This window comes from Nannospalax galili, unplaced genomic scaffold (genome assembly GCF_000622305.1).
Source record: "Nannospalax galili isolate Female #2095 unplaced genomic scaffold, S.galili_v1.0 scaffold1181, whole genome shotgun sequence".
NCBI lineage: Eukaryota > Metazoa > Chordata > Mammalia > Rodentia > Spalacidae > Nannospalax > Nannospalax galili.
In genome coordinates this window covers 1,348,726-1,369,851 of record NW_008345687.1, presented here as the reverse complement: position 1 = coordinate 1,369,851, position 21,126 = coordinate 1,348,726, and positions in this window count along the sequence as shown.

Genomic DNA, 21,126 nt, shown 5'->3' with positions numbered 1-21,126 from the left:
CACTGTAATTGCTTTGTTAGATGGAAATGATCATTTACTAAAGTACCGACCAAGCATTTGTGTTAACACCCATAAGTTAAGTTATTATAGCAGCCACTGTTTAGATGTTCTTGCTCCTTGCTGCTTGTATTTTTATAGTAGATGAAATCCTACTGAAATGGGCCAACAGCCCATGGAAAACAGATGATGCAGAGACCCAAACGTTGAATGCTTTGTCACAATGGGAAAATCATCCTGCACCTACCACCCCCTCCAAGGCTCGGGGACTTTTGCAGAAGAGGTTGGCAGAAAGAATGTAAGAGCTGGAGGAAGGGGTGGAGTGTTAACCAGAAGTGTCCTCCAACCACTATGCTGGCAAGCTATAGTCACACCTCCTTCCCACACTCACCAAGGAATCAAGGGGGGTGTCAGTCGACCCCAATCAGTCGACCTTAGCTGCATGTGGGGAAGGGGATTATGATATATAAGCAGATAATGCCATGAGACACCTCTCTCACCATTTTGTGCAGCTGTCAGAAAGTCACAGGATATATATTTGAGAGTGGACTTTCCAGAGCATCTATAAATGGGGGGTGTTCACTCTTCTGTAAATAAGCCCCGACCCTGTGCTCTGTTAGCAAGCCCAATAAACTATGTAGGATTTAGAAAAAAGAAAGAAGCTAATGAAAACCTTCATTATTCCACCAAAGTTAACCCATGTTGGCAAATCCTTTGGTCTTCAAATCTTTTTATTTTCTTTTGGTCTTTTTGAGATAGGGTCTCCCTGTGACCCCAGCTGGACTGGAGCTCACTGAGTGGATCAGGCTGGCTTTGAACTCACAGAGATCTGCCAGGCTCTGCCTCCAAGGTGCTGGTACTGAGGACATGTGCCACCATGCCCAGCTTTAGTCTTTGATTTCTTATCCTTACATTTCCACCCTTAAACTTCACTATATATATATATATATATATATATATATATATATATATAACCTGCTTCAAGTTATTTCTGGAAAAATGTGTTAAAAATTGCCTGTCTTTGAAATAATAAAACTATTCTTAAAAAAGGTTTTGTAACTCACAGAGTTTACTTAGTGCTGCATGCTGAAATGCTGGCTGATTTGAGGGGGGGGGGCTTGATTTTATGTAGGTCTTGTACAGGTGTCCACAATTACAGTGAGTTCATGTGTGCAATGACAATGCCATGTCCACAAGACATTTCCCAGTACTCCTCCCCATCTTCTGGCTTTAGCTTTCTTTTCCCCTTCTCCTGTGATCTTCCCTGAGGGGTTCATATGGATATCCATTTAGGACTGAGCACTCAGTACTCACTTATTCTCAGCACTTTAACCAGTTAGAAGTCTGCATTGGCTACTGCCCATAGGAAAAAGAAGCATTTCTGGCCAAGGTGAGCTTGCCTTTTTAGTGTATGAACTCACCGCCTGCACTGGAATTATCCCCAGATGCGTTTTTATACTCAAGCCAAACCATGGCCCTCACTTCTCAGTATCCCTGCTGTTTATTTTGTCAAATGGCCCTTCGGTGTTTTATCAGTATGTTCAAATCTTATGAATGTTTTTATACTTAGGTCTTAAGTCACTGTTTTCAGGAAGTACAACTTGTTCTCACCAGTCATAAGTAAGGGCAGTAATGAAAACTTCTTATAACATACTGTACTATCTTTAGAAAACATTTGAATTTTCTTCCCACAAATTTATAGGGTTGTATTTCACCTCAGTACCCATATTTGATCCTGCAGCTATCAGAGGCATAGTTCAGCCATTGCTGTCTTGTAGGTTTACCTAATTTTCACACATAGCATACCTCTCCTCTTAAAAAATTCCTTGAAACCAATAAGTCTGTTTAATCCATCTTTTTCTTTCCAATGGCTTCTTTGCCAGATTAATAGTCAGTGCATGGATTGAAACTAAATAAAGGAACAAATTTGTAAATAAGATGATATAGTCTCAACCTGTTGGATTGTAATTACTTACAGTAGTTACATGTATTTTATATTTGTTGTCTCAAAATCCAGAAAAAAAAAAAAAACCAACAGTTTGTTCCTACTGATGTGCTCAGCAAGTGATTGTGGAGGATTACAGTGATATTTTGATTTTTAGTTTAGCAAACTAAGGTGTATTGAAACTCATTACAATATAAAATGCATTTTTGAAATCATCATATATAAATATTCCATGTTTAAAATTATGAATTAAAAAGTATTTTCCATCTGTTCTTTTCATCACTGGAACTACTTTTTTCTTTTACTTCTTTTTTATATTTTGTGTTTTTGCAGAAACTCCAATGATTTTAATCAATCTTTCTTTGCCACATTGTGCTAAATTATTTCTTATTTCACCTTTCCTCTATGGAAAGTACTCCAAAAATGTTTCAAAAATCCTGCTAGCAATTTCCTTCTCCTAATCAAGTTTCTCAAATGCTAATGAAGCAAATTTGTGTCTTTCCTCTAAATTCTCCTATTTTTCATTTTCCTGTTTTTATGCAACTTTTCTGTCAATAACCTGTCCATAGGGTTAAGTGGAAAGATGAAAATGGATTTTAATAATATTCATTTGAACTCCAGATGAACAAAGTTTCAATAAGAATCCTATTCCTTCCCAAACATCTAAGTGTACTTTATTCCTCTTGCTAGTAATGTTTTAGGAAACTATTTTATATTTTAGTGTAATTGATTTTTTTCATACTACCTGTAGGTCTCAAAAATAAGACAACATGAAAAATTCTCAGAGATTCTCAGGTATAAGGCTGCAGGTTAAATACTTCTCAGAGGACGGGGTATGATAAGGGAAGGAGCATATGTGGTTAAGATAATTGAATAGAGTTATCTTAATCTTTAAAACACTCTGCTTTGAACCGCCATTGCCTTTTCTACTTTCTGTTTGCCTGACACCAAAGCATTTACCATTTGTTCAGTCAAACTTTAATAAAAGGAGAAAACGGCTATGTTATTTTCCCAAATGTTTACTGTGTGCATTTCTCATTTGCCAATATCTTGATTGGCAGCTTTATATGACCCCGAATTTTAATTTTATATGAAATTTGATGGGAAGTATATTTTAGAAATCATAATCAAAAAGGACTTCAGCTCCTTTGAGTTTTTTTCTGAGGAAGGCTTTGTTTTCCCAAGTTGTATTTCATATTCTGAAAGACAATGAAGATATCCATTACTGTGAAATGCTTTTGTTACTTGTAGAGATGAAAAGCATTGTAAACCCCTTTAGAACATGATTTTAGTGGCCAGAGAGATGACTCGGCATTGAGGAGAGCTTGCTGCTCTTGTAAGAGATTTCAGTTCCCAGCACCATGTTAGGAGACTCACAATCCAATACCCTCCTCTGGCCTCTGTGGGCACATGCACATTGTTACACATACACAGAAGTAAAAATAAAACAAATATGTTTTAAAAATGGCGTTAGTGGAAATAATTTGTTATGTTTTCATATCTCCTAAGAATCTCTTAAAAGGGCTTCTTTTTGTGGTTTTGTTATCTTTTTCCCATCTATTGAGCATCTTTTGACTAAACAGTTTAGTGTCAACTGTTCATAAAATAAATGTTATTTTATTATTGACCATTGATAGCCATCCTCAAAACTTTTGGTTCTAAGTTCTTTACACCCTGGCTACTCAAAGTATGGTTTGCCACTTGCGCAATTGTTACAAATCTCAGACTTTTCTATACACCTACACAGTAACAATATCCATTTTCACAAAAAAAAACTCAGGTAACTCATATGCCTTTCAAGTTTCACTACTACTCTAGATATTTAACATATATTTTCAGACCATTCCCACAATGTTTTATCTTCTGACTTAGATGCTTTTCATGTCTTCAAGTTAGTTCCCCATGCCATTAAGTTCATTTGCATTTTTTCCAACATAGGAGAAGGGGACTACTACTAGTGGTACGGATTTGCTAAGGCTTGTGCTCCATGGGCATTCATTGTGATTAAAAGCTTGGTCCTCGGAAGGGCATTGGCGGGGGATGGCAGAACCTTTGAGAAGTCAGTGTAGTGAGAGACTCTTCTGTCATTGTGGGGTGTGAGGTAGTTTGTGTATGACCATTCAGTTCTCTGGAGAGGATTGTGTTTTTAAAAAAAAAAAAAAAATGTATGATCAAGTCTGGCCTCTGTGGCCTCTCTGCTTCCTGGATGGAGACGCAAGCATGTGCTCTGTCACAGCTTCAGCCATCACCATCTGCTGTCCTCTGCAAGATTCTCATCAGAACCAAGCCAATACAGGCACCATGTCCTTGAACTCCAGAATTATGAGCTAAATAAACCGATTCTTATACAAAGTAGCTGTCTCGTTTCAGGAACCATGTTACAGTGACAAGGAGCTGACTAATAGAAAGCCAAACCTGAATTAATGTGCAACATTGCTTCATTAACGCCTTGGCTGAGAAATTTCCATAGATGTATTACACATTTCCTCATCTCTGAAAATAGTGAATATTCAACATAATTTAATCTTTCTATGATGAACACTGGTCATTAGTATGAATTTCAAGAACAGCACTGCTAGAAACAATAATTAACTTAAATATTGGTGTTCATTCCCTAGTACATCTTGTATGCCTTCTCACAAACTATTGTGGTAGTTAGATTCATTTTCTTAATTTGATTAATTGTTCACTTTCTCTGATAGTTGTGTCACTTTCTCATTTAATTTCCACACTCTCGGTGGAGTTCCTTCTCACGCCTGCTCCTGCCGTAAAGTAGCCCTGCCTCTCACAACTCTGTTATACTGAAGCAGATTTCTCACTATTTCTTTGTGTGTATTTTTTATTTTATTTTATTTTTCAAAACAAGATCTCACTCTGCTGCCCAGGCTGGTGTTGACCTTGCCATCCTCCTGCTTAAGACTACTGACTAGAGGTGTTACAGGCCCGCCATCACACCTGACATTTTGTTTATTTTTACTGTTTGCTAGTATCTTTCCCTTCCTGCTTCTTTTATTTTTTAAATTTTCCTGCTATATATTATCTTATTTAATAAATTTGGGCTTTTAACTTGAAATATTTAGTTCATTTATATTCAAACCACACAGTGATACACTGGGTTTACAGCTATTATTCACCTGCTTTCTATTGAGCTTCCAGTTTTGTACGTTCTTGTTTCGTATTATTTTTTGCTTTATATTTATTATTCTATTTTCCCTTTATACATAACTTAATATTTGAATTTTTGGTGTATTTATTTTTATTTTGCATGTATGAATGTTTTGCCTGCATGTATATGAGTGCACCTGTGTCATGCAATGCCTGCAGAGGCCAGAAGAGGATGTTGAATCCACTGGAACTGGAGTTAAAGACAGTTGTTAGCCACCATGTGGGTGCTGAGACTCAAACCTGGGTCATCTGCAAAAGCAGCCAGTGCTCTTAACTGCTGAGCCAACGCTCCAGCCCCCCTTAGCTTATTATTTAAAAATAATTCAATATTAATGGCCACCCAAGATTGTTTCTTTGATATATTGAAGTTTGTTAGAATTTATAATTTCATGGCTTTCACAATAATACTAAACTTTAACATTTCTGTTTATTTTTCCAAATTTTATTTTTTTTGAGGCCGTCAGGGAGACAGGGTCTCACTATGTAGCACTGAGTAGCCTAGAACTAATTGTAAAGCCCAAGCCAGCCACAAACTCATGGAGAACTGCCTAGCTCCCCACTCCCTCCCCCACCAGTGTAGAGATTAAAGGCTTGAACCACCAGTTCATCATATCCTTGATATGCATTTTAATTCTACATATCTTTTTTGTATAACAAATGTCACCTTAACTTTAGCCTTTTGGGTTACTGCCCACTTCTTTGTGCAAATACCTGTTTTTCTGGCAGCATTTCCCACGCTGTTGGCTTGCCTAGGTCAGCTTTCTTTTCCACAGCTGTACCATTGTAAATTTTCACTGCTTTGCCATTGAAATTAATGTATTTTTCTCTCTAGCTGCCTTCAATATTTTTTTTGTTTTGTTTTTCAGTTGTCTTACTCTGTGTTTAGATGTATTTTTCCTTGTATTTGTTTGAATTGTTTGGGTTTCTAGAATTTCTTTAATCAAAAATCTATGTGCAAAGTGTGGGGAAATTCTACACTTTCCTAGTCCACCCGACTTCTGCCACAGATGGTTAAGGGATCCCCAGGCCTCATACAGTCTGCCCAAACATGCCCCCATCTCTGGTCCACACAGTTCCGCTTCTCAGGCTTCTAAAGTTCCCTCCTTATAATTTTAACTATGGTCAAATAACTCATGAAGGACAAAAAAAGAGGTGAATGAAATAAGAAAGTCAACATAAGATACGAATACAAAATTCAGTCGAGATAGCATTACTGAAGAAAAGCCAACTTGAAACGATGCTGGAAATGAAAACTCAATAAACCAAATAAAAACCTCAGTGGAAAGCTTCACCAATAGAAAGGATCATGTGGAAAACAGAGTATTAGAGCTGGGAGAAATGGCAGAAGAATCAGATTGCACAGTAAAAGTCAGTGATAAATCTATGAAAACCCATGAACAGAACATGGGAAGCTTTGGGTAACCAGGAAAGCTGACCTAAACTTCGGGTTATGAGGCGAGAAGGACGAGAAGGTCATACCAAAGGCAAAGAACCCATTAAAGTCATAGGCAAAAATTTTCCACACCTCTTAACATTTTTTAAAATAGCATTTCTGCCTCATGCTTTCTTTGCACTCTTTCTGAGATTCCAATAACATTCATTTAAAACATTTTCATTCTGTCTCATACAGCATGATGTTGCTCCTGGCTAAGTTAGAATAGTAAACAAAGAAGAATTAAGAAAACAAAGTAACTCAGAGACATGCGGTAAGAGCATTTAATAAACTGCTGAGGCCAGGAGGAGGACTAGACTACAAAACACAGCGCCTCAATGAAGTGAGATAGCATCTCTAAGAACTATTTACCTAGACTTTTCAGATGCTTGATGAAGACAACAAGCAAGACACCAGGTTTAAAGTTTTCTACGTTGCACATATTTTATAGCTTGCTGAATCAAAAAAAGTCAATTTTCAAAATGATGCTTTCTTTATCTCTTGTGACACATAATACAATTTTAAAAAACGTGTTTTAAACTTAATTAAATCTGCATTTGGATCCTGGTTTCACTATTAATGAGCGTATAACCTAAAGTACATTAAAAAAAAAAACTCTGTAAATGTCTATACTCAGTTAAAGGGAGAATAATAATAATACTCAATGATTTGCTTTTTTGTTGTAACTTAATATTTATTTTTGCTTTCAATTATGTTTGTGTGTGTGTGTGTGTGTGTGTGTGTGTGTGTGTGTGTGTAGGTATATGCATGTGAATGCAGGTGCCCACAGAGGCCAAAGAAGAGCATCAAGATGCCCTGGAACTGGAGTTACAGGCTTCCAAACAGGGGTACTGGGAACTAAATTCAGGTCCTCTGCAAGAGCAGCAACCTTTCTTAATTGTTGAGCCATCTCTCCAGCCAACTCCTCAACATTTTGGATTGTGGTAATAACTAGTGACAAATGAAATAAATGTGCTTGGCAAAAAAATAGACATTCAAAACGGCACTCTTCTTAGAGAAGAATAAATTATCATTGTTAAACTTCATATGAGTGATGAATTAGTGATAAATGTTTTAAATATAGTAGAATTTTCAGTGTGCTGAATCATAAACCTCTCAATAAAATCATATAGCAATGACTTGGGTATACACTGAAAAGCTAGAATTACTTCATCCATTCTTTCCATGAAAAGTGTTAGCTCTCTGGGCTCTTATCCTTGGGGTTGAGTGTAGTTCTGCAAGAGCAGAGACTGTCGTTTTTGTTTTTTCCACACTTCAGCTCTTCATGGCTTTGTGCTACCTCACGTTGGTAAGAGGACACTTTGCTAACCATATGATGATAAGTGACAGACCCTATTGTTAGCTTCATTTTTTAGATGAGGAACCTAAGGCAGATACTTCAAATATTTATTGCAATATTTCACAGTTGATAAATGGCTAAGTCAAAGCAACAACCCTGGTAGTTTAGCACTTCACTATATAAATAACTCTACTTTTACCCTAAGCATTACCTTAGAATTTGCACTGTTAGCTGATAAGATTCATTACTTATAAGGAAAGGGAAAGAAATGTGTGTGAGTTTTGTTCAAATAAACCTAAAAAAATGCGGTTGTTTCATTGTATGTACTAAATTCATTAATATTTCTTGGATAAATTCATGCTGTTATGCAAAGGCAATATTATAACTAATTCCAGTGTCAGATAAGGACACTTCTTCTCAATGTGCATAAAATATCCACTGAATAAAGTTCATCATAATTTATTTAGTTAGTTTTTGAGACAGAGTCTCCCTGAAACCCTGCCTGTCTAAGAGCTTGCTATGTAGACTGGACTGGCTTTGATCTCACAGAGATCCACCTGCCTCTGCCTCCCGACTGCTAGGATGAAAGGCATGCCCTACCAGGCCTGGCTACAATTTAATGTTTTTTTTAAAACTCATACTATATCAACTCTATATTTGGTAGCCTTCTGTTTATGTTATAAAATGTTTGACTGAATATCGTCCTTTGATGGTAAACAAAGAATACGGTTATTAGAAGATTTTTGTTCTGCGGAACTATGTAATTCTGATTCAGTCACTAAATCATGTTATTTGTGGAGAATCTTCCCCTCACATTTATGATATGTCCATTGTTTACTCAACGAAAGAACCTAATGGTTCCATAGTAAAAAGGACTATCATTGTACTTATATCTCTTAATATATGACAAAATAAAGATTCTGTGAAATAAGACCCTAGCCATATCAAACAGCAAATAGAAATTGTCAACAAATGTCCTGGGTGTGTGACGAGCACACATAGTCTAGCTGTTCATTCTGTACTTTCAAACCCATACTTTTTGACCTTCACCTCCAATGGAAAAATCAGCAAAATTCAGGAAAAAGCTACTTAAAGTCAAGACTAACTCAGAGTTTAAAGGTCTCTTAGTATATAAAGGTTCAAAATGCAGTTGCCACTTATCTGTTGGCCTTTTTACAACCATCACTGTGAGCTGTGCTACATGTGAGCAGTGCAATCGTTGGAGAAGTGTACAAATGAATTCATGGGTCATTTCTCCATATCTTTTCATTACCCTTGTAGCATTCCATGTCTTTTCACAAATTCTCTCTTCTGTCACTTGCACATTGGGCACCAGCCTACCACACACTGGTTTCCGAAAACTCAAATATGAAAGAGTGCAGAATCTAGCCCCCTTTTCTGGGCTCAGGTTTTAAGACATGAACTTAATCCTGGTGTCCTCTGAATTCTCTTCCTTCTGCCAGTCACCATTTCTAATTAGCTTTCCCAATGGAGAAGGAAGATGGATTATATTTTAATATCCAGAGACTAAAATTAGTTTACGTTTTAGCAAGTTAGCACTTCGAAGCAGTTGATTTACTCTTGAAGCTACAAAATCTGTGAGCTCGCAATTAATCATACGTTGGTCATTTTCTTTCAAAAATGTTCAGTTTGGCTGTCTGTATTACATAATAGGGGAAAACATGTAATTTATGCAGTTTAGAAATTATGGCCTTGTGTTTAACTATGACATAATATATTTTCTCACCCGCTCATTGTTCTTAACACTATAAAAGAAAGTCATTTCACTGGGATTTATTTAAGCAAAACCTTTAAAGTGAGATCCCAGAGAAAACGGTAACCTCTTGGAGTTGGCTGTCTGTATTACATAATAGGGGAAAACATGTAATTTATGCAGTTTAGAAATTATGGCCTTGTGTTTAACTATGACATAATATATTTTCTCACCCGCTCATTGTTCTTAACACTATAAAAGAAAGTCATTTCACTTGGATTTATTTAAGCAAAACCTTTAAAGTGAGATCCCAGAGAAAACGGTAACCTCTTGGAGCTGTGTTTTTTTTTTTTTTTTTCTTTAAATGGTGATTTTAGGATTTGTTTTGACCACCCTTGGCTTTTATGGCAACTTTTAAAAATAATTTTTGAAACAGAAGTACATATTCTTTGCTTTGTTCTTGCCATAAGAATGCTTTATCTTTGTAAAGTTGTTTTTAATATTCTCATGTGTATAACACACGTAAAAGTATTCTGTTAATATTCACAGAATACACAAAGCAACTCCCCGGTGACAATGTGGTAATTTAAAGGCACTATAAATTTAAAGGAGTAGTTATCTTTTAATTCACTGATTTTTTTTAAGGCACTTATTTGAAAATCATACATATTGTCAAAAATTAACCCAAAATTTGCTTGACATCCCTGAATGGCATAACACAGTGCCAACAGCATGTTGACCACTCACTGTGCTCTGAGACAAATCAGTTAGCCTGAAAATTGTGTTTTCCAGAATTCAGTCATAGCTCCATAAAAAGTTCATTGAAAGCAAGAGTGAGGAGGAAATCATGTCTGGTATTCTTATTAAAATCAAACCACCAAAGTATTTCTAATCTAAATCAACAGTCATTACCAAGACTCTCCCTCCAAAAATCACAGTGGACCTGAGCACCAGACAAAGCAGATATGAACCTAGAACTCTTTGGTAAAGAATTCCAAATTTAGGTGCTTGTTCAATCAATACTGCTATTATTCTGCTGTTATTCATTTTAAATGATTGTCCTCTTTTCTTGCTGATTGCACCTGACTGACAAAGATGTCTCCCTTTGGCTAAGCATCTTTTCACACATCAGCAAAGTAGATGCTGAGACTAGCAGCCCTGTGCTTCCTTTCTCAAGAAACTGAGTTTAACATAGCATCTAAAAAATGAATGACAGCACAGAGGAGCCATGGAACTTCACATTCAAAGCCAAAGAAAAGCATCTTGAGGTAAGAGCCATCACTTGTAGAAACCAGCTGCCAAAACAGAACCCAGGTGACAAGCCGAAGCTTTCCGAAGAGACTCTAGTCCTAACACAGTATGTAAACGCCTCTGGTAGAGCTGTTAAAAACAAAAAGCATTTGGACACAAAATGCTCTGATTATAACATGAAGCCCTCTCCCAGCCTCTCAGTTTTCTCCATACTGGGTAAAGATAGCAGTTCCTTTTGTTTCCAGAAAACCGAAATGAGAGCCCAAGTGAAGGAAGAAGAATCTTCTGACAAGCCACGGAAAGCCTTAGACTCATTTCATATTCAGTTCTTGGCACTGAGGTCTGGGTGGAGGTGGGCAGGTCCACCCTGCCTTTCAGTCTCATTAATCATTTGGCTTTCCCTGGCTGCTCGCCGCATCTTCTGGAGGAACCCTTCTCTTTATTCATTCAGACAACCCTTTGGATTAAACAGAGCCAGCTAAATGTCAAAGCAAATCTGAGTCTTGATGCAGATAATCATTTCAATAATATTTCTCCATTTGTGCCCAAACACCAGGGGAATAAAGCTTTTCTGCTGTCAGGTACTGTAAGACTGCAGTTGGTGTAAATGCTTGACACTGAGCCAGATGGCTTAGCCGTGCCTCAAACATATGTTCAACAAGCAGGCTTGCACACATTGGAATTTTATTATTTTGAACTGGTGAGGCTTGCATATTTATTTACTTGACCCCCTTTGGTGTCACTTTGGTATTAAAACAATCAGTTATAAAGCTTCTCCAAGCAATAGGGTAGGGCTAGTTTATAAACTACTTGTCAGTTTCATATGGGCACCTGCAGTGAAGTAGTCCTCGTCTTGTGGCCTCCTCTTGATAATTTAAAGAAAAAAGGTGGCAAGGTACATGTGGCAGAAGAAAGAAGGAAATGGGAACTGAAGGAGAGAATGCTGGCCTACCCTAAAGGTAAAGATGAATGTGCCCTTTTCTAACCAACTATTTGCATGACCCAAAGACAAGTAATTTTCCCTTGTATTACCATGTATATTTCACTCACAAAATCTTGTCTAGGTGTTAAGGAAGTCAACCATTAAAATATAGAGCTGCATGTGCCCCTCAAAATATCAGCGGTAAATCTATCATCTATCTATCTATCTATATCTATCGATCTATCATCTATCTATCTGTCTATCTAAATATATACACATATATTTACATGTGGATCCCCACTACCATATGTATGTGTGCATATGTACACCTATGTTTGTGTTAAAAATTAAAATTTATGCCACTGGTATTGTCAAAAAGAACAGTGATCACTACAAATGTTTATCCTGTTGCTAATACGTTCTTCAAAATATAACAAGTGGTTTTACTGCTCAGGAGAAATCATATTCATAAAGCAGTTAATTACACATTACTTAATCTACAAAATTTCAGTGTTCATAAAAAGGCTAGTGAAATTCAGGGGGATGGTTCAGTGGGTAAAAGCACTTGCAGTATAAACCTCATGACCTAAGTTTGAGTCCCACGACCCACATTGGAAGGAGAGAACTGACTCCTGAAAGTTATGGATTGCACACACATGCCCATATTCATATACAGCATACAACACACACACACACACACACACACACACACACACACACACACACTTAAAATAATAAGTAAAATTAAATTTAGAAAATAAGGGCCAGAGAACAAGATCAAAAGCTAAGAGCATTACAAATATGAGAGGCAGTTTCTGCCTAGGTTTGTACCTTATGGAGATGAATTTCTACCTAAGAGGGCATGGTATCTTAGAGATTTTAGAGTCTACCAAGTATACTTCAGTTGGTAGAAAAAAAATTGAGTAAAGGGAAGCTTACTTACCCCAAATCACATCTCAATAAGTGTTATGTACCCAAGTAAACTTTTGTTGAAAAATCAGCTATATCAAAGTGATTTGCTAAGAGACTCAAGTACCAGACTTATAATGCTAATACACTATTAGAAGCAACATGGCCCATTTCACAATCAATATCTTGCAATGACCCCATTGTTATATCAAACTAAAATTTATACAAAATGTAACTTATCTACACAGATAATTTTTAAAAATATTTTATTCATTTTTACTTTATGTGTATGAGTGTATTGCCTGCCTGTGTGTAAGTGCACCCATGTCATGCAATACTCATGGAGTTCAGAAGAGGGCATCAAATCCCCTGGAACTGGAGTTATGGACAGTTGTTAGCCACTGAACCTGGGTCCTCTGTAAGAGCAGCCGGTGCTCTTAACTGCTGAGCCATCTTTCCAGATCCTTACACAGATAATGTCAAAACTTCAGCTCAATATCCTGATTATAACATACAGAATACATGAAAGGAAACCAATTATTGGAGTTCTTATATTTTGTATGCATATGTATTTCAAGATTTTAAAGACTTGGAAACAACTGCACTAGATAAGAGAGTAATTAGATACTTGCCCTTTAAGAAACGCTGGCATGAACACACACCTGAACAACATAATTAGTAACTCAGACACCAGGAAGGATGTTGCCGTTGAACAGAAGAATTTTGCAAAATGGTGACCAAAATGCATGCATTGTATTTCTTCTAATTTCACTTACTTATATATGGAGGGTATTTGGGAAATTTTAGAAAACTTTTTAACTACTGAAATTGTTCCAATATACTTTATTATAATGGAGGAAAATTCTAGACTGAGAATATTATCAAGATGTTCAACTCTCAATCTACTTGGAAAGACATTTAAACGTCACGCAGTATTAAGGACAACTCTTCATGTAGGACTGTCCTATGCAGTACAGGGTATCTAACATCTTATCTTATGACCAATAAATTCTTGGTTCTCCTCAAGAACTACAACAACAACCTCAATTTTTCCACAGTTTGCTTTCTTTGTTTTTTTTTTTTCTTTTTTTTAAACAGGGTCCTACTATGTAGCCCTGGCTGGCCTACTTTCTAGGTAGCCCAGGGTGACCATGAGCTCATAGGAATCCTCCTCTCTGATTCCTTGGTACCGGCATTACTGGCTTGCACCACCATGCCTGGTTTTTCTTCAGTTTTTATAATGCTTATCATCAAAGACTATTATACAAGTGCTTTTCTTCAGCATAGGACCAAAAGCAACCAATATCAAAATCATAAAAACTAGTCATAAATGAAGAATACATACTTTAAAATGAATTCTTCACTTTACATATTACATATCCTTAAACTTATATTCTTCATACATCTACAGAGAAGAATTTAATTTTAAAATGATAAGCTTTGAATTGTGTCTTTGCAAACAGGTAACAACATAATTTCAAACCATAAATCCTAAACTAACATCAATATGAACTATGGTTTAATTTAAAATGTAATTCGTGTCATATTTAATATTGGTTCGATTATATTTTATAATAATGCAATACTTCAAAACAACATTAAAATTTTTTGCAAAAGAAACATGTTCTTCTTATGTAGATATAGGCATTAAGTAAATGCTATTTACTCATAATATTGAGTTTACATGAGGTTTTTGTGTCAGCCTAGGAAAACAGTACAACTACCTTTGAAAATGAAAGTTAAAACCTACACAATTATGTCTTTATATTGACCTTATTGCAATAAAATTAAATCATTCTAGAATTGCTGAATTCTTAATTACCAATATACTGAGACGTTTTCTTATGTATGATCAACTTCTCTCAGAGGCTTTTAGTTTTATCAATTCACCTCCATGCCAACAACCCTTCCTTATAATTCTTCAGAGTCTCTAATTACATAAGTAATTCTGATGCATCACAAAATACAATATAATATATACATATGCACATACACATATGTGTGTGTAATGTGCTCATTGTCTTTTTCTCGATTGCCTAATGTTCTGTTGAAATCGCCTTTCCCTAAAAGAATGTAAAGGCATCATCTGCCTCTTACCCTCTTCACTGTTATATATTTACTCTCTGAGAAACATCTCCACCATGTGCAAGAGACAAATGGGCATGATTACAGAAAAAAAGCCGATTCCTCTATCACAATGGCTCTGCTCTGAAATGTATAGGGTGTCTTTTTCTTTTGAAAATCACTTCCTGTCAACTGGTCAGTTTGAAGACACTAAAATACAATGGAAAAGTACAAAACACAAAATCATTCACAATAGAGTATTCTGTCAAAGCTTCAGCAAGTTACTTTCTAACCAAATTAACAGTAAAAAGGCTGATTTTGGAATGGGAACAAGTTTGCAGATAGGTGGAAGGAGATGATTTGTAAAAGTGGGAATGGGGAATGACAGAGATAAGCATCTAGTGTCTAGTGTCCTAAGCATTATCTGTTTCTGCCTACTCACAACCTAGTTGTCAGAATGAAGAGCCAAACTTGAAGTGCTAAAAGGAAAGACCAGAAAGCTCACTGGATCTGAGCATCCATGTGGACACAAGAGGCTGTGACCTGGATGATATGGTCCTAGTCTGGTACAATGATCTCTGGAACAGTATTTTGCATAACTAAATGGCCAGAGGGAATCTCTAAGTGAGATCTTAGCAGATACAGAGCTGTGCAGGGCATAGAGCAGGTCTTCTCTGTATGTGCTCCTTTGGAGAGCTGGGGGAAATACGGTCTCTGGCTCAGCAGGCCTTTGGCACAGCAGAGATTCTGTTTTGTTAATAAGCTTCCAGGTGATGCTAATGCTGCTGATTCCCAGACCTAGTTAGTTATAGAGATGCTTCATAGAGTCTTAGAAACAAAAGAACTTCCTTTAAAATTGGGAAAGTGACAGCGAAGTATAGCCTTGTAAAGTGCATGCAAAGGAAAATTCAAGAAAGGAATGCTAGTAAACAAAAGAAATGAAGACCCTGTAAGGTTAACACCACACATCAAGAACAAAGCACAACAGGCAAATGGAAAGTCACCACGCTTCTGCCGAGACAGAAAAATAAGAACCACCAACAGTTTAATGCGGTTCATAAATGTGCAAACGCACAGCACAGAGCAAGATAAAAGCTGAAAGAATGGCAGTTAGAGTAGCATGCCTTCGTCTCCTACCTTATGAGCCCAACCTAAAACTTCAGAGGAACGTGGATGATATTGTTAGCCAAAAAGGTAGGAATATGTGGATGGTGACTGTGCAACAAAGGCAGGAAAAAGTTATACATTTTAAAAAGTTTGTTTACATTGTAGGCTCTAATAGTGTACAGAATTTAACAATCTTTAGAGAAGAATCATTGCAAAGTAGATGAGAATTATCTTCATTTTCAATAATTAATAGATAAGTTCTATAGATGTCTAAGATACTGACCTAGTCATTCTGTTGAGTTTAACTAAATATTTTGTTTTTCTTCAAATAAAAACTTTTGAAGATCTGGGTTTAAGGGACCCTTCAATGAATTTCAGATAAAAGGACCCTGCTAGCTAATTTTTAGCACTGCATCTGCCTACTGTATTTGAGAGAACATTTTTCCAACTAGGCTCACCCACTACTCAGACAACAAAAGCATTACACCACTTATGATTAAGGCTTTCTTCATGAAAAGATATTGAACCAAATCACATAGTGTTTAGGTAGGAATGCTGTGTTGGACATAATTAGGTGCCACACAATTCCTGTCACAATTTTTTCATTTCAACACAATGGATTCTGAATGCTCCTGAAATTTGAGTTCATCTCTTATGGTATCAAGACACGATTCAAAAAATATTCATTAATAGTTAGTTCAATTCTCAGTCTGTATTTTTATAGATTGTTATGCAAAAATAATTTCTGAATGACACAGTAACATGGACAGACACTCTATGATAACCAGCACTGACTCTACACTGGTTAATTCTGACATTTTAATCTAAAAGGACTCCTCTATGTTCGCTAGTAAATGTAACCCTCTGAATATAAATTCTTTAGTAGCTGGATTGGATACTAATTTGATGCGTAAAAATGTATAATTGGAGGTAAATTTCTAAAAGCAGAAAAGTATATTACTAAATATTAATTAAAAACTCCTGGAATGTATATTTTTCTTTCTATAGCTTTGACTTTTATTTAACCAAATTGGGTATACCTCATGCAACAGTGGCATATATATGTTGCCCCCAACACTTACATAATGCTCAGGAAAAAATAAAATGAGTGAAAAAGAACTGAACAAAGGAGAAACGAGCTGTGAGACACTGAGGTAAGTGGTCCTCCGAAAGGTGATAGGACATTCCTTTTCAGCAGCCCTCATGGGCTCCAGACAGCAGTATCAAATGGCTTATCTTCATTACACCCTCAGCTTATTTACTTCTTCACTAATGTTTGGAACCTTTTGTTTTCCAGAGAGAATCTCACTGTGTAACCCCGGGTGGTCTGGAACTCCCTATGTAGACTAGACTAGCCTGGAAATCACACACTTCTGCCCACCTCTGCCTCATAGGTGCTGGGATTAAAGCATGCACCAGCCTGGGGCCTGTTCTTTAATGCCATCTGAAGATCTCTTTCTCATTTGGGGATGTCTTTCTCTTCTCCCCTCTCCTCCCTCTTCCTATCCTTCCATCTCCTATTCTTTCCTTCCCTACCCTCCTTTCCTCTTCTCTCTGCCTGTCTCTGGCTCTCTCTCTGAACATGTTTCTCCACCATACATTTTCTTCTTGCTAATATCATTAATGTCCCCCTCCACATGCATGTAAACATTAGATCTACACCTGCAGCTCCACAAACATACGACCACTGAGGACAATACGTCTATTTTATTTTTATTGGTAGTTCCCATGAATCTTTTTCAGTAATAACTGCAACATAAGGGACTAACAGGAATGAGCTGGAGGATTTTGAAGCATGTGTGCTCGTTTGCTTGCTTGTTCTAAAGGCTTTGCTCCCAGTACCATCATGCTCTTTTAAAAGCAAACATTCATGACTTCAGGAAAGGCTAAAAACTTTCAGTCCACAAAAGTTCTATTACTCTGTGTAAAACAGAAGTAATAAACTCATACACATCCGTACTCCTAACTCTGAATGGATCAAGCTCTAAATGGCATTCTGCAGATAGTACTTGGGAGGAACCAGAATCTTGCACAGTAAGTTGTAGGTTTCTGGAATATTGGTGACCATACTGAAACATCTTACTCAAATTAGCATGTAGGTGTATGTAGCAGGTAAATCTGAAAAGATTACACATGGTTGTTTCTGCCTTTTATTTAGATGCTGCTAAAGCTTTAGACACTGAGATGAGGAGCAGCAGCACACAGGGTCTTTGTCACTGTCCACAGAAGGCAGTGATGAGGGCAGCGATGAGGGCAGTGATGAGGAGTGGGTGTGGTGTGCTCTTGGGAAAGGATCCTAGAAGATCCATGCCTGTTACAAATGCTGTTCTTGAGTTCAGATACTCCTGGGATTGTTAGCTTTCCATTACTGTAGCAAATACCTGAGATTGCCAATAAAAGGGTTTTTCTCACAGTTTGGGAGGCTCCAGTGCACAGATAGTTGGCTCCTTTGCTGTGGAGAGCTGAATAAGACAGCAAAACTGTTCACCTCGTGATCAGGAAGTGAAGAAGAGGAAGACGAAGGGACCAGCCTCCCACTATGTCCTTCAAGGGTATGCCGCATCATGTAAAATCCTCCCTCTAAGCCCAAACTCTCAAAGATTCTATGGTCCCCTAAAAATATCACCCTGGGGCTCATGTCTCCAGATCAACCACCTTTGGAGGACACCTAAGAATCATACTATAGCAAGTGATCCTGACATCCTGGAGTCAGGATGCATTAAAATGCATTTTCCCTCTGCTGCAAGAAATAGCCATGCTTTACAATTCAAACAAGTAGCAACTGCATAAGGACTAAGCCCTGAAAACTTTGTCTACCTTTCTGATATCCAGCTGAAGGCACATGGTTTTTGTGATACATACTTTCTAAAATAATTTGCTGTCATTTTGCCTAAAAACTTATCTTCATAAGGAAAATGTCCTTAAAATGTTTTAAAAATTATTTTTGTATAATTTATATTTTCATATAAATCAATCAATTTATTGTGTTTGTGTGTATGTGTGGGGGCACATGTGTGCCACAGCTGCATGTGGAGGTCAGAGGACAACTTGCAGGAGTCAGTCTGTCCTTTTACCATGTGTATTCTAGGGAGTGGAACTCAGGTTAGCAGGCATGGTGGCAAACACGTTTACCCTCTGAATCATCTCACCAACCCTTTTCTAAATTCTTTATTGAAAAATAACTGGCATAAAATTACAAATTAATGGTATATGCACATTAATATAAAAATGTGCTCACTTTAAATTCATGTAGATGAAGTAGTATTTTGAGACTTTCTCAAGGGAAAGCCAGCTTTTAATTAGGGTTGCAAATGAATGTTCTCTGTCACAGTGTCTTTCCAGAGGTCATCACATGGTTTTGGATTGCTGCCTCTTCCTGTGCCCTTTATCACATGGCTCGCCCTTCTCTGCTAGTGCAGTGTCCTCTGTATCTGGAGTCAACCTCCTAGCCTTTGTTCTCAGGCCATCTGCTGCTCTGCAGCCTAGACCATGGAAAGAGTTTTCTATGGAGTGTCCATGAGCTGTCCCTCTTCAAAATTCTTTAGGGTTAATTTGATGTCATCATTTTCAACCAATAATCCTCTCTTTAGAATAGTGCTCATAACTCATACTCCAACACTGAAAGGCTAACACAGTCTAGAACTATTTTACAAGCTGAAATTTATTAGCTTTGGTCAATATCTCTTAAACATAACATAGATGTTCATGTCTTCATAATTTAATAAATTATGTCATATCATATATGCATATTAATCAGGGTTTTCTAGAGAAACAGAACTGATAGAATTAATGTATATTAAAAGAGGATTTGTAACATTGGCTTATGCAACAGGATCTGGGTAGTCCAACAATGGCTGACTTCACACTGGAGAGGCTGACTTCCGATAGCTGCTTGGTCCATGAAGCTGAAAGCCTCAGAATTCCCAATCTGGCACTGAAGACCTGAAGGGTTTCCAGGAGAGTTTCTGGCCTTCAGTCCCTGTCAGAAGACTCAAGAAACTAGAATCTAATGTCAGTGAAGGATGGCATCACCAGTGGTGGCAGCAGCACCAGGGTAGATGAGCTCATGAGCAGGGTGGATGAGCTCATGAACAGGATGAATGAAATCATGAACAGGGCGGATGAAATCATGAACAGGGCGGATGAGCTCATGCATACAGCAAATTAATTTGCCTATGAGATGTGAGGGCAAGCTGGCAAAAGGCAAAAACTCTTCCCTTGAATCTCCACAGCCCACCAAAGGTACCATCCACATTAGGGTAGCTCTTCTCACTTCAATTAACCTAGTAAGAAAATCTCTCGCAGGTGTACCCAGGGGCCTGCCTCTAGTTGATCGAGATCAGTCAAGTTGACAGTCAAGATTAAGCATTGGTGGACATTTGGACTTCTCTCTCCAGTCATCTCTGACACTTTGCAGTGATGGAAGATCAGCTTTCTTGAAAGTCCTTCTGTAAATATTGTTCACTTCCTTTATCTGCTGTGTCTTCTCTAACTTTTAGAGATCTGTTACATTTTCTTCTGCAAAGCCATTTGTTGATGACTTATTGCCTGGAATTACCATTCATTGTTTTCCATTGAAAGTTTTTCTTTATATAAAAATATTAAAAACTTGAAAATATGGATAATGTGTGTGTCCTGTTTATCCACATAGTACTTTACCTTGTTAAACTGATAGTAACTGTTCAATAAATAAGTATTGAAGCAATTATGTGATATTGACAGAGCAAAAGACTTTGGTGAAATCATATCTAGCTTATCAAGAGACATATTCCATAAAATGAGCCTATCAAACATTTTCATACCATTTAAAACAGTCTATGAAACTATGTAAGTTTAAATGAACATCATTTGACAATGTAAGTACATGTCTACTGAATTAAAGTTTAGGTATTTGTATGCTATCATTTTAATCTCTATAATTTATTTATAAGAAAAATTAGGGGAAAGGGATTTTTAATAAATCAAATACAAATTTTTAATTTATTTTGAACATCTTTATGGCTACAGAATACAAATAATATGCATTAATCAAATCAAGTCAATAAGCAAAATCAAATAAAATTATATCAAAATTATAGTAAAAATATTTTTTTAACTTTAAAAAAATCTTTAGGAATTCCATACATGCATAGAAGGTGTTTTGATCAAATCCACACCCACTCCCTCCCCTCCAACACCTCCCATATCTCCCCATCACTTTTTTCTGACATATTCGTGTACTCTTTCTTTCTTTCTTTCTCTCTCTCCCTCTCTCTCTCCCTCTCTCTCTCCCCCTCTCTCTCTCTCTTTCTTTCTTTCTTCTTTCTTTCTTTATTTCTTT